Source organism: Nelumbo lutea, chromosome 5 (genome assembly GCF_056320005.1).
Source record: "Nelumbo lutea isolate HS-2025 chromosome 5, American lotus-T2T, whole genome shotgun sequence".
Lineage (NCBI taxonomy): Eukaryota > Viridiplantae > Streptophyta > Magnoliopsida > Proteales > Nelumbonaceae > Nelumbo > Nelumbo lutea.
The window spans coordinates 53,129,414-53,139,582 of NC_142688.1; the positions used below are offsets into that span (position 1 = coordinate 53,129,414).

Below are 10,169 nucleotides of genomic sequence, written 5' to 3' on the forward strand. Positions count from 1 at the left end.
GAGAAAGTTATTTACTCTGGAAAATAAAATTTTTCTGATCCACACATAAATCTGAAAAAAAGGACACGAGATTCTTGATTAATAGAAACTAAAATCCCATTGACCAACTTTTCCTCTTTTCAAAATCCAAAAAGGAAATCGCCCCCTTACAATCAGTATTGTTATGTATTTTACGATAACACTGACCACAATCAAGATCTTTTATTTAACATAAAACATTAAAAATGAACTTCCAAGAGGATTAATATAACAAGGAGTAATACATAAGCTTCAATTCACTGTTGTTGATAATTTCAATCACATTCAACTGGAGGGATGAAAGGTAAAGAGGGAGGAGAAAAGAGATTGATCCTTTATTCTTTGTACTGATACATACCATATACCAGCTTAGCTTACATCATTAAATCAAGCACTTCTCCAATACAACTGATCCCCTTTTTAGAAATTAACACCAAAACCCACAAAGCATGTTGAGGGCTATACCATTTGATCATATTGGTGAATTGAGACCATAAGCTACTAAATTAATAGTCATTTTAAGGGGAGGGAGGTGATGATCTGCAACGATAGATGGATTTACACTTCGGAGGCTGCTTTCTGGCAGGGATGCAAGACTTGTATAGTGTACCTTTGCTACAGACTGGACGAGCAGGATTAACAGTTATGGGCGTAGCAGCCATTTCTGAACCATATAGATCATGAAACCGATTAAAAAATGAAGATGATTATGTAATTGATGAAGGTATTCTCATCAGAGATGACTCTCTCACTAGAGAATCGGAAGAGAAAGACTTCTAAATTTTTCGTGGGCGAAACAAATTCTTTCACTTCAGTTGTTCTTTTTTCCTTTCCTTTTTTTTTATATAAAACTAGGGCTGTAAATGCATTGATTCGGATTCGGAGGAAAGAATATCTGATCTGATCCAATAAAAAATCTGATCGATCCAAATCCCGGATTTTCAAGAGTATGATTCCAATTCGAATTCCGGATATCCAATTTGATGAGAATCATAATAAAAAAATATATTATACTATAATAATACATAATATATATTATATAATATTTCATAATTAATAATCAGATCATGAAAATATCTGAATTCGAACCGTTAACTAAATAGATTTATTAGGATGAAGGGAGGTATTCTTTTCAGGGAATAGAAGAACAACTAGAATTCATTTAGAGGAACCCAGTAGTCAGAACAAGAGTTACTCATATGATGATGATATTCGTATTCTTTGCAGGGATATATGTTTCACCCCAGCATCACTATACTCCGACTCTGAATCCTCATATGTTTTCCATAGACTATTGAAGCTTTTAAACGGAGATATAAGAAGTATGAAATAACATGTTCTTACCAATGGCCGAGCCCCAACTTCAGTTGGTGGGATGAAAAAAACTGAAACTAAAAGGATGCAAATTAAGGCAATGACCTTCATTTGGTTGTTTCGATGTGTTAATCTGTCTTCTGCTCCAACCCCTATTTATAGATCATTCTCTGGTGAATGGGGGCCGGAGGGGTGAGTGTGTGTGTGAGAGAGAGAATTGGGGGCGGCTTTGTTGTCCTTATTATCTTCATGGGTCTCTCTTTCACCACAAATTTTGTAAATTGGTTATTTGATTAAAACACTAACGAATCATGAGAATGATTTTGATCCACCATTGATTAGCTCAAAATTTGAAACAACAAAGAATTATGAGTTCCTGAGATTCAAATCATCATTAGCGAAAAGAGAGAAGAGAAATAAGATGTTGTATTTGGAGACAAAAATCATCCGAGATGCAATGAATTTTAAACATGGGGAATAATTTCAGCAAGATAAGATTGGACTTTGATTGAATTTTTATATTATAAATTATTAATGAATTAAACTGGAAATACCTAAGATGCTATCTTTTTTAATAATATAAAACAGAAATCACTTATAGATTATAATCTACTTGAGCTGACCAAATGGACTACTGGGCGTGGCTGATGGATGATGGACCATTCAAAATTATATTCCGACATTTAACGAATTCAAAATAACAAATTCCCGTTTATTTTATCTCTCATATGAGAGAGGGATCATTCAAAATTTGACAGATTCTCCTCTCCTTTGACGATGTACATCACGAGAAAACTGTGGGGTGTAGAAAGCAGCATTGAGTCATTGACTTCAAGTCTTGCAGTGAGAAAAGAATCCGAATTTCCTCCACTTGTTTGGTGTGTGTGCCATGATGCACTTCCAATAAGATTGTAACACGTCACGTTTCAATTTTATAAACGGATGGTTTGCTTCTTTAAGAGAAACAAACAGAAAAAAGAAATCCTTTCCTTTCTAACGCCCTCTCCTATCCTTTTCTTTTTTTCTTCTTCTTCTACTCTCTTTCTCCATCCTCTATTCCTCCCTCCATCGTCATCTCTGAACCAATGAACCAGAACAGCCGTAGCAACAAAGCTACCGAATCAGTTCATTAGCAAACTGAACTGTTCACAGTCAAAATAACAAATACAGGTAGCCTAAAACACCTTGACTAACACCTCAATTGTTGGAAAAAAATTCAATCAATCTAAAATGTAAAATCCCCCGGTTACCAAATTCAGGCGGATTTTCTCTCAAGTTAAATAAAAACATATATGAAATACTTGTACAAATATTTTCCACATAGAAATAACCCAAAAGATTATTTATGAATTAATAAGATAGAAATAAAATCTTCAAACCTATCTTGCAAAGAACGGCCAACAACAGATCAAAAAGTTTAAAACATTTATTAAAAACAAAGGAAGACATTATAGAGTAGACCAATCACCAATGACAAAAATAGAAGGCAAACCACAAAAGAACCTCATATATGAAAAAATGGTTAGAAAAAAATAAGAAAAAGAAAAGAGTTGAGAAATGAAATGGTGCATCAAGAAGCCAAAGGAGCGATGAGACTTCCCAACGCTACTTAACAGTTTAAAATAAAATTCCTGCCCTTTGTCAATGGCGTTTGCACAGCTCTGAGTTCCATGTTCTCTCCTAATTCTCGAATTCGCTTTTTTTCTCTAATTTTTCTGTTTTATTAATTTATTATTATTATTATTATTATTTGTCATTATAAAAATATAATAAACCATTTAAATCTCATGAAGAGAATCATATAAAGCGTGTTGCAATCTCATTGGGAGTGCACCACGATACACACCAAACGAGTGCAGGAAATCCGAACTCGTGAGAAGAAAAAAAGGAACAAATAGACAAAAGTATTGACTTGAAGTCAATACGTACACCAAAGTGGCTCTGTTGGCATGTTAGTTGGATAATCCTAGCAGACACGTGTTAACGGATTCAAATCTTTGCGTCCCGACTCCGAGATACGGAAGTAGCATTTTACTGTCCAACAAGTAGCCATTGTGGAAATGGAATTACTTCCACATTTCGATGACAAATGAAGTTTGTTTAATTAATATAATTACTAGTGAGGATCCGTGCGATGTACGAAAAATTTTGATAGATTTAATCATTTTATTTACTATTAATTAATATTAAATTAATAATCAAAATTTATCGTTAATTAACTAAAAGTATTTAAAGTTATTGTTAATATCTAAAATTTTAATAATTGCATTTTTCATTTAATGTTGATTAAAGAAAATAATAAATGTTAATTTAATCTGAATAAATGTTTTTAATAAATTTAATTTTAATATTAATTTATAGTAATTTTAATAATTATTATTATTTTTTAAATGAAATTTTGATTAACTTTAAATAAATAAAAATAATTATAAAAGCTAACTTTTTTATTAATTTCACTAATAATGAACAATTATATAGGAATGACAATGGGGTGTGTTCAAGGCAGGGCACCCCATCCCCACCTCGTCTCTAGTGTCAAGTGGGTTTAGGGAAGGCAACCACTCCTCAATGTCGTGCAAGTTCAAGGGCAAGACACCCCACACTCCTCATCAAGGATGGGGAATCCTTGAATTCCCTCACCCTCTAACCAGTATTGGGTGGGTTCAAGTAAGGTGTAAATCGGGTTGTGTTGGGCCGGCATGACATGACCCACATGTGACCTGCACAAAGTGCAGGCCGTGTTGTGCCTCCCTCCCACATGATTATATATATATATATATATATATATATATATATATTTGCTTCTTAAATTATTATTAAATATCAATTTACTATTGGGAAATCCAAATTAGTTTATTAATTTATTAAATTATTACTAAATTAATATAATATTACTTTGTAAAAGTATACTAAAAATAAGCATTTTGTGTACAAACTAGGCTTCAGGCTTGAGCTCGAGCTTGAGCATCGGGCTTTATATAAGGGCTAGGCTCGGGCTCAAGATCTAGGCCCGATGGTTAGGCTAGGCACGGACTTGGGCTTGCACGTTTTATGTTGATAAAGAGACTCGTGTTAATTTTCTACTATTTATAACTTAAATTATAATTACTATTACTTACATTTTAAAAATAATTATTGTTAATTATATTACTATTAATAATTAAAACACATTATTTACAATTAGTTTAATTTTTTAATTATTTTTAGTATTTTAACTAGGCATTAGGTTTTTTAGAATTTTTAGATTTTTAATTAATTTTTGGTGTTTTTTCATTATTATTCAGTATTTTTCGATAATTTTCAGCATTGTAAGCATTTAATTTTGCATATTAGTCACTACAAAATTAATTTTCAATTGCTTTTAGTAAAATTAAATTAAGTAACTAAATAAATACCATAGTTAATAAAAAATACAACTAATTTTTGATATTTTGTCAATAATTTATGGCTTGTGTATTTTTTAATAATAAAATACTACTAATTATACTCTTTAATTATTTTCAGTATTTTAATAATAAAATATTTTTTTAATAATTATTCAATAATTTTTGCATATGTGTAATTTTTGCAATAAAATTTTTTTAATAAAACAGGTTCTACATTTCAAATTTTCATTAATTTTTATGGTTTTTAAAGTGTTCATTATGCACAATAAAGGTCTCAACTCACAAAAATTGTTAATTAATTAAAAAATGCATTAATACAAAGTTATCTAATAATATTATTAAAAATATCAATTAATATTTTATATTTAAATTTATTATTTTTAATTAATTTTTGGTATTTTTATTATTATTTTGTAATTTCTACAATAAAATATTGTTAATAAAATGGGTTCTACATTTTTAATTTTCATTAATTTTTATCATTTTTAATGAATTCATTATGTATAATAAAGGTCTAAACTCATTAGTTATCTAATAATATTATTAAAACTATCAATTAATATTTTTATATTTAAATTTTCTATTAAGTTTGATTTTTAAGTGGAATTGAAACACACTTGTAATATTTGCTAAGTTTCGTTAATATTTATTTTAGTGAAAGTTTAGTGGATTTTTAAATTAATAATTTTTTGGTTGTTTAACCTCAACCTATTTATATTATTACTATTCTCTCTCTCTCTCCCTCCTTTAAATGTAATAATAACACATTAAAATAAGAGGCCTTGGAAAATCCAAAAGTCTCTCTCTCTCTCTCTCCCTCCTTTAAATGTAATAATAACACATTAAAATAAGAGGCCTTGGAAAATCCAAAAGTCGCTCTCTCTCTCCTCTCTCCCTCTCTCTCTCTCTTACCCCTCTCTCTCCCCTCTCTCTCTCTCTTAAATATCTTTTGTAAATGTCTCTCTCTGTAATAGTGTATAGCTTCAAAACAAAAAAAAAATGCAAAAAATTGAGAAATTAGATAAATAACTTCTCTCAAAGGAGAGGGCCACTAACATGGATAGACCAATTTTAATATACATATATATATATATATATATATATAGAGAGAGAGAGAGAGAGAGAGAGAGAGAGAGATTTAAAGTTTATAGAGAATTTAAAGTGCATTTTAATGTTTACAGACAATGTATTATTAAACCAACTTATTTTGGTATAATATCTACTTTGTTATTCTCTTATAGATCATATATCATATAATTTAAACATTATAATCTATGAAATTATAAGGGTATTTTAGTAAATGATCCTTTCTATTATTTATCTTTCTCCTAGTAAATCCCGTGCATCGCACGAGTCCTCGCTAGTTGTACTATCATTACATAATTCGTTATTAATTTTGTAAAATACTAAATTATTATTAATATGAATATTATGAATTCTATTATAATTATTTTTGTACCTTTAAGATTATTTTTAATTTATTACATAATTTTGTTATTTTAACTATTTAAAATTTTGTCATGTTAAACATTTTGTTATTTAAATATTTAAAAATTTTCATAATTTAACGGTTCAACCACCTAGGTCAGCGGTTCTCTAACCAAATAAACAATTTTTTGACAAAAAGTGGTTTTGAGGTGAAACAGTGTCTAGTTCCCAATTTTTCCGGTCTAACCATCTTCTTTGATTTAATTTTGAAAACACTGTCCCCGCCAATTCAATATTCAACTTGATGATAGAAATGACCAAAATGATATTGAGTATCAACCACATGGTAAATTTGGAAAATATATTGTACCTGTGTAATTTTGAAAATTTATTCAAATTTATTTAAATTTTTATTAAATAATTTAATATCTTTTTAAATGGTTTATTTACAGAATTATACTAATCTATCTTATAATTTCTAATATAAACTAACCAATAATTTCCTTTTTTCCAATATTATACTATTTTATCTTAATAATTTGTGTAATTATTTGTTCATATTATAGTTTTTGGTATCATGCCTTTCTTTGTTTTAAAATTTTTTATTATTTGAATTTTATTTATTTTAATGTTTTTACATAATATTAAATATTTTGTTATATTATTTAGCTATTCTTTAATTTTTTATTTAATATTTTTAGTTATTGAAATATTGAAATATTGTTTTATTTTTAATGTTAAATTTTTATTATTGAATAATTTGTAAAATTATAATTTATATTGTTACTACATAATTTCATGATGAATTTTGTAAAAGTATTGAATTATTAATAATATGAATATTATTAAATAAATTAGTTTTTTGTGTTTTGAATAAATATTTTAGATTTAGTATATAATTTCGTTATAACATTTAAATAGTTCTGAATTTTTTTAATTGAAACTTTCTTTAGATAGATATAAATAAAAAGTGGGGGAGAGGATAAATAGGAATTATAGATAGTTTAGGAGAGAATATCTCTTCTAAATTGGAGATAATTTATGAGATAAATAGGAATTAGAGACAATTTAGGAGGAAGTAGGGGAAAGTAGTGCCACTTGGCTAAACATTGGAAAAGCTTTATGGTTGTTAGAAATAGTTAGGTATATGTGATTTTCTTATTGGTTTAATGGGTAATTATGTGGAAATAAAAAAATAAAAAATTAGGAAGGGGTTTAGATAGATAGATAGATTTATTATTTTGTGTTTTTAGTAGATAAAATAATTAAAAGTTAACATATTGGAGGGTGCAACAATTTATCAAATTTCCTGGCCTTTAAACCAGGAACCAAATCTAGTAAGCAAAACATACATAAGCACATTAAATGATCACTTGATAAGTATTTTGACAAGTGTCAAAGGTGGGGTTTAATTTTAGCTAGTTATTGATAGTCTGAAAAGGATTTCCAGCCCCCACCATTAGATAGTGGCCTTCTCATTTGTTTGGAAATTTAGACACGTGGCATTTTCTAAGAAGTTGTTAAATTCCACAACCCACTACCACCATTCAAACAAGTGGCTTTCCCGTTTTTTGAAAATCTAGACATGTGGCAATTTTTAAGAAATTCTTGCTAAAGCCCACAACCCACTACCAGGCAACAACCCCCCACCTTTTGTGACCTTTTCATTTTTTTTGGAAAGATAGGCATGTGACATTTTCTAAGAAGTTGATGCTAAAGCCCACAACCCACTACCACCATTCAAACATGTGGCATCCTAACAATTCAAGAAATAGGATTCAAAGTGGGTAGTTTCACTTCTAAACATTCCCAATAGACAATTATTTATTAATTTAACACATGTTTATCCATATTTTATAAAATACAAATGGTAGGACCCATTAAAAAATTACCATAAACCCACATTTGTTTTTAAATAATTTTTTTCAAAAAGAAAATACCTTATTAATTACAAACTCTATTTAACTTTTAGGAAGCAACCTAATTTAACTTTAAAAATAGATAACTCAAAAAAGATTTATTAGATAAATAGTAAATACCAAATAAAGTGGGTTATTGTTTACCAATAAGATCTCAATTAATATCGTAAATCAAATAAAAAACATAAATTAATAGTAAGTTTCAAATAAAATAGGTCATAATAGATTGTCAAATACAAAGATGTGAGACCCATATTAGTTTTTATTTTTTAATTTATTTTTTTATAACTAAATAGAAAACATCAAAAACTAATTGTACCTTAAAGTTATGTAAATTACCAGAATTTAGTGTAATTAGAAAACTTATTATAACAACAATACTCAGTAATTAAATACTGAATATTAGTAAAAATATAAAAAAAAATAATCATCACCATTACTAATTAAAAATAATATTAATCTTTAATTAATAATTAAGTAAATATTACATTTTGATTAATCTTTAATTTTTAAAGTAAAAATTTTAATTTTAATAATTATTATGATAATAGAATCATTAATTAAATACTTAAGAATAACAATAATAATTACTTAACTAAATATTCTTTAAAAAATAAAGAAATAATAATAAAAAGTTAGACTTTTTTGTTTAAACAAAATAAAAATTATCAAAAAATACTAACCCCGTACTTAGTACGGGGTCATTCTCTAGTTATTGAAGATTGCAGAACTTTAAGGGAGAGATTAGAGGGAATAGTTGAGTATCGTCACATCTATAGGAAATATTATTGCAGACCGGCTAACTAGCTATGTGCACACCAACGAAGTATCTGTCAACTCCATTCCTAGGCCTTTAAGGGTAATCGCTTGTTTTGATTTCTAGGGACGTACTACACCCAATTCTGTGTAGCCCCTTTCTGGTTCTATCAAAAAAAGGTGAGCTTTAATATTTTTGAAGGGGGGGTTGAAGATATTTTTAAGAGACAGATGTTAAGAAACAACTCATGTGCTCATTAAACGTGCTTAAAACTTGTACCTACCTGATCTGATCTGAACTCTTTATAAACTTATTCACTAAAATTGTTCAACCACTATTGTACACATAGAAAATATGGTGAAAACATTATCTTTATCAAAATAGCTCAGGCCCATTTAAAATACGCCATGGTATTAAGAGAATACACACTGTGGCATGTCCAATATTCAAAGGAAATAGACAACTGCCACCTTATATAGTATGGAACACCCATTGCTCTGAGAAGATCCATCAGTTGGGTTCTTAATAATTCTTGTTAGGTTGGTTCTAGTTTTACTTGAACCTGATTCGTTGACACCCTAATTGGCCTGATTATTGCTCGAACCATTTGAACTATCACGCAACCTTTTTTGGCCTCAAATAATCATATTTTCATTTTGTAAAATAATTAAAATTAATAGATTTTATGTTTTCAAAATATGTTATAAAAATAAAAATAAAAGGCATGTTATTGAGTTGGCTTAGGTTTGGTTTATGTAGGAACATTAGAGAGACTCAAGTTAAGGTAGGGTTTCGATTCTTTCTTGTCTCGAATTGATTCATGCTTTATGTTTGAAATGGTAGATTTGATAGATAATAAATAAGTTAATATTAATTAAAAAGTTTAGTTTAGTAACATATAAATAATTTAACAATTTTTATAATTTTTATTAAGGTTATATTATCAAATTTTAAAATTTAAATTATTATTTAAAAAAATAGTTTTTAATATATTGGATATATCGGGTTCAAACCCAATAGACCCAACTATCAATTGGAACTGTTCAGGGTCTATAATTTTGTCCTGATTAACAAGCGTTTGGGGTTGCTTCTACCTAGACCAAACTTGTTGGTAGTCCTAGGTTAGGTTGAGGCAAACCCATTCTAAACCCAACCTATTATTGACATCCCTAGCTGCAAGCAATCCTTTAAGGTTATTTAACTAGTTAATTAATTGTTCAATAATATTATTAAATATTAATAAATTGACAAAAATTACTGAAAATATCAATAACTACCTATTATAGTGTAGGTGTTGATATTTACTAAATAATATTCAATATATCAATAATTATTGAAAATATAAAA

General features: G+C 28.2%; 1 long non-coding RNA gene across 1 annotated transcript; it reads right to left on the reverse strand.

The window, feature by feature from the left end:
- Positions 1-260: 260 nt before the first annotated feature.
- Positions 261-1,470, reverse strand: LOC148852430 (uncharacterized). Its single transcript, XR_016099991.1, has 2 exons — positions 1,363-1,470; positions 261-682 (listed from the first exon to the last, which is right to left on the reverse strand). It is a non-coding gene; the product is annotated as an uncharacterized LOC148852430 (long non-coding RNA).
- Between the last annotated feature and the right edge of the window lie 8,699 nt (positions 1,471-10,169).